Genomic DNA, 4972 nt, shown 5'->3' with positions numbered 1-4972 from the left:
AGTACAGCCTCAGTTCTCAGTGCAGTCAGAGCTGGAGGGGCTGTACCCTCTCTCTTCTCCTTTTGGTCATTTTTGATGGAAATTTTCAGCAAGATCACTCGGTCAGGACACGGCTTGTTTGTTAGTCCAGCACCCTGTAGACCTTCCAACACCAATCACTGAACGAATCACTCTCGGCGCCTGCCAAATTCAGGGACTGTAAGGTGTAACTTAACTCAAAAATGATTTTTCCTTGGTACTTTCAGTTAATTTTAGTGATATACAATTTTGGTCAAGCTTTTACAAAGAAAAGATTTTCCATGTGCTGCATTGGGTGTTAAATTGAATGAATAACACAAAATACGCTGCTCACAAAATTTGATGTGTTGATTTGCACCCTTTCTCTATTTTTTTTTTTTTTTTTTGCTACAACGGCTGCTCATCCTATACTCTAGTGTAGTTTTTTATTTCTTCGTCTTTCCAAATGTATGTAAGTGCATGAAATTCAAAGGTAGCATCCTATGTATGGTACTAAAAGAGATGACTATTGACAAATAAGTAAAATATGTGAAGAATTTTAGCTGTAACCAAATTTCTATTTCATTTTTTTTTGGATGAAACTCCATGCCATATAATTGACCATTTATCTCTTGAAGGTTGAAATTTAGGTGTAACTTCCCTCTTGAGTGGTGATTTTTGGATTAGAAAAAGACAAAAGGGAATAATATAATAGATAAATTATAAATTAAACATAATTAATTTTCTTAATTTGATTGGGTTGTAAAGCTATAAAAATTGGCTACGATCTTTTAAAAATATCCTATTTTTGAATGCTTTAGTTTCCCAAGTTCTTAGTATCCCCTCACAAAATTACGTTTTAGTATACCTGGAACAGGTGGGCAATTATTGTCTTTTCTTTCAGAAAGATAAACTATAAATATGGGGCATCAAGTGATGCTAATTTTTTAGCCCTAAAAATTTTCATCTGGAAGAAAAAAACTCCTTCCTTTTTTCTTGTACCAAACAAATGGTTTCCAATGCAACAGCTATTAATAATAAGAATTTTAAAAATATTTATCTCATGAGAAAAGTATTCCTTATATAGCACTAGTTACATAATAAAGATATTGTTCTATAACTGCTATATGATCTGAACTAAAATCTAAAAAGAATATTGTTTGAATTTTCTTTATAGCTTTTAGCACTATGAGGAATTTTAAATTTACTAGGGTTGTAACTAATTTGACAACTAATTGAACACCAAAATATGCTGTTAATTTAGGTTAATTCATTAAATGAGTTGCTCTTTTAATATTAATTGAAAAGATATTTATTAAATATCTCATACGTTTTTCTTGAAATCTGTAAATCTCCTTACAATAGATTAATGAAATTATATTATTTTTCTCTTGTCAGGTTCCCTAGTAATTTGGACATCGACAATATTTTATAATGAAGAATATAATTATTTTTTTCTATTTTTATGACTATGACAAAATCTAAAGCAATGTTATAAAATAGTGGAACATGAAATTCTACCAGATTATAGAACATGAAGCTTTGGCATTAGCTAAATTTTTAGTATTCAATACTAAAATGTTAAATAACAATTTGTAAATAAAACTCTTTTTAAAACAGTCAACATTTTTGCTGTTAAATATTTATTCTAATTAAAGTAATTTTTTTTTAGTTAAACAATGACTTTGATAAACAAAATCAAAATATTGTCAAGAATTGACTTGAAATAATAAATCATTATAATATCGACAAACAACGTTACGCCTAATATTGGCAAGGCTGACATTGGTAAGGCCAAATATCTTTAAATTATCCAACTTACTAAAAAAATATTACTTTTATTTTAAACCATTAAGTTGGTTCCAATGATTTGCATTTGTTTTCCTTTCTATGTTTATACATTAGAACTAAAAGTAGTTTGACAAACTGGACCAATAGTACATAAAATCAGAAGAAAAAATTAATATATATATGTGTGTGTGTACAGGTGTGTGTATACACATATATGTTTATGTTTTAGTTTCTCTTACCTCTTTTTGTTTTTTTTTATTTCTTTTTTTATGATAGTGCAAAACTAGTTTATAAAAGTTTAGTTTGATATTTTTTCGCTTATTTTTTATATATTGCCTTCTTTAACATGAAAATTATCTAAGTTAACTACAATAAAATTGGGAAAAGCCGACACTTTTTTGCCGACGCTATTCACAAGCGTCGGGAAAAAACACCCCAGGCCCAAATATCCTCACGCTTCAAAGAAGCGTCGGTGGCCTCCTCTCCAAATACAACCCTCCCGATCGAGCCCTAGGCTGGCCTCCTTTTCCGCCTCTCCGCCTCCCCGAATACCCACCCGATCGAGCCCTAGCTAGCCCTCCTCTCTGCCACAAGCTCTGCCTCCGTCCTCAAGCCTCCTCCCTTCTCTCCGGCGTCGACCGACCGCCCTCGAGCGAGTTTCACGTTCGCTCGAAGATCTTTCCGAGGATCTTTTCCTCGTCCCTCCTCTCCGGCTCCGACCGATTGGCACTCAAGCGTTGACCGAGCTTCGCCTCCGTCCGAAGATCTTCCCGAGGATCTTCTCCTTGTTCTTTGGAAGCGCCGATTTGAGGTATGCCCCCTCCCTCTCTGGTTTCTGCTATCTTTTGATCTTTCCTACTCGGTTCCGCTTTATAGTCATCTTCCTAGCTTGTGTTCTAATGAAACTGTTGCATGCCATGCCTATGTGTAGTCATCTTCCTAGCTATCTTTTATGGAATAGATTAATTGATTAATGTTTGCACTAGGATTTTTGCATGTTAAGGGGATAAATTAATTGATTAACATGTGGATTAGCTATTCTTTCCATGGCACAGCAGCCTTCAACCCCAATCTGGTAATTGCCCTGGTGCTTATATTCAAGAATTTACCTCACGAAGGTCTGCATCCAATTTTATAAGTTCTCTAGGATCCCATGAATGGACAAAACTTGCATTTTCTGAATGTTTGAAAGCATTTAGGTTACTGCTATTTGAGTTTGCCATGTTTTTATTGTTGGTCTATGCCTTCTTTCCTCACTGTACTAAATTCCCCTGTTTCCGAACTATGTTTTAATCAGCATGGATATGGTGTATTATCCCTTAGGAAGTAAATTCAGAACATAATTAGATATTTTGTTGGAACGGCAAATATTTTAAATCTGCAGAGAATTTTGCGTATAGTTTTTAAAGTTGCAAGAAACATATTTGCACAATTTTTAGAGTAATATAACTTTCTGGAAGAACTAATTTTTGTAAAGAAACAAAAAAAAATTTACAGCTTTCTAATTCTATACAATTAAAACCAAATTTAGTCTTATACAATTGAACTAAAGTTGATAAACGATCAAATAGAAATTTCTAGTATAATCAAGCTCAAATTCTTAGAAAATTTACATGAGAAAGATTGTGAACACAAGGGATCACTGTACTAAATCCCAAGCTTAGGAAGTACATGGTCCATTAATACTATTATCCCTATTATGTCAAAACCATTTTGGTTTTGACATTATAAGTTGCATTTGAAGTATGAAAATTGTGGAGTGATTGATTAAAACCCTATTTGATTTTGATGAGCTCAAAGCTTGAATTCAATTGAGTGTTTCAGTGAAAATCTTGTCTAAGTGTTTCTACACTTGGTTCAAGATATTTTGGATAAGTTAAGAAGTCAGTTTGAACCAAAGTCTGAGACTCGAGTCGACTCCGAGATATTACGAGTCGACTCCAAGCGTATCAGAATCACTGGCACGGGCTCGAGTCGACTCCGGATCATTACGAGTCGACTCCGACTGAGAACTGACAGACGAACAGAAAAACTCAACTCAAAACCTGTCAGCGAGTCGACTTCTAAAGTGCGCGAGTCGACTCCGATGATTACCGAGTCGACTCCGAAGTAGTATGAGTCGACTCCAAGGAGTTACAGACAGAAAAGTCAGAGAGCGATTTTCGACCCTGAGATTCGAGTCGACTCCTGTGGAACGCGAGTCGACTCCGATGGTTGGCAGGTCGACTCTCAGTGGTACACAAGGCAAAAGTCAGAGAGCAGTTTTCGGACTCTGAGATCCGAGTCGACTCCCGCAATGTGCGAGTCGACTCCGAGACAGCGCGGCCCCAAAAAGACAGAAGACCGAATTATTGTCTCTGGGAGCCGAGTCGACTCCCAGACAGCTCGAGTCGACTCCAAGGCAGCGCTACATCAAAAAGGCAGAAGGCTGTGTTTCGGAAACTGAGAGCCGAGTCGACTCCGGAACAGTTCGAGTCGACTCCAAGACTGGACGAGCCAAAAGACAGAAGATCGGGAGTTCGGGCTCTGAGCGCCGAGTCGACTCACAGGATTGTCGAGTCGACTCGAGTGGGCCAAGTTGAAAAATTAGCTCCATGGACTTCATGGGATGAGCCGACTCCGGAAATGGCAAGTCAGCTCCAGAAGTTGGCGAGTCGACTCTCAGTCGCGGAGGTCACTTTAATTCAAATCCGGAACAGTTGCCGAGCCGACTCCAGAAAAGCATGAGTCGACTCCCGCTACAGCCGAGTCGACTCCAGATCGCGCGAGTCGACTCCGACCCCAACGGACATATTGTCAGGATGTGCAGAGTGTGCAGAACGAGCAGAAAAAGGTGTCTAACGGCTAGTTTCCGTGAGGGATAGCTTAAATAGCCACAGAGGACTGTAGCAAGGCATAGAAGCACTATTCCACTCAAAGAAATCAAGCATCCTATCTCTGCCAACTGGTTTTCAACAGAAAAGAAGGAAGAGCGCCATTAACTCCATCCAGCTACCTCTTCCCAGCATTTAAAGAAGTCTCCTCCTGCCTTCAAGTGGACCAGACATTCAAGAGGAGACTCACAGTTCAAGAAGCCCTACTCTACTCCAACTCAAACGTGTTTGAGGGCTCTTAACTTCTCTCTAGTTTATATTGCTGTATATCTGTTTTTTAGAAGCTCTGTTTTTTTGTTTGTCCTTGTTCT

Source organism: Phoenix dactylifera, chromosome 13 (assembly GCF_051530095.1).
Source record: "Phoenix dactylifera cultivar Ajwa chromosome 13, Ajwa_hap1_PhDact_Kaust_v1.1, whole genome shotgun sequence".
Classification (NCBI taxonomy): Eukaryota; Viridiplantae; Streptophyta; class Magnoliopsida; order Arecales; family Arecaceae; genus Phoenix; species Phoenix dactylifera.
The sequence above is the reverse complement of the archived record's forward strand: the minus strand, read 5'-3'. Positions refer to the sequence as shown.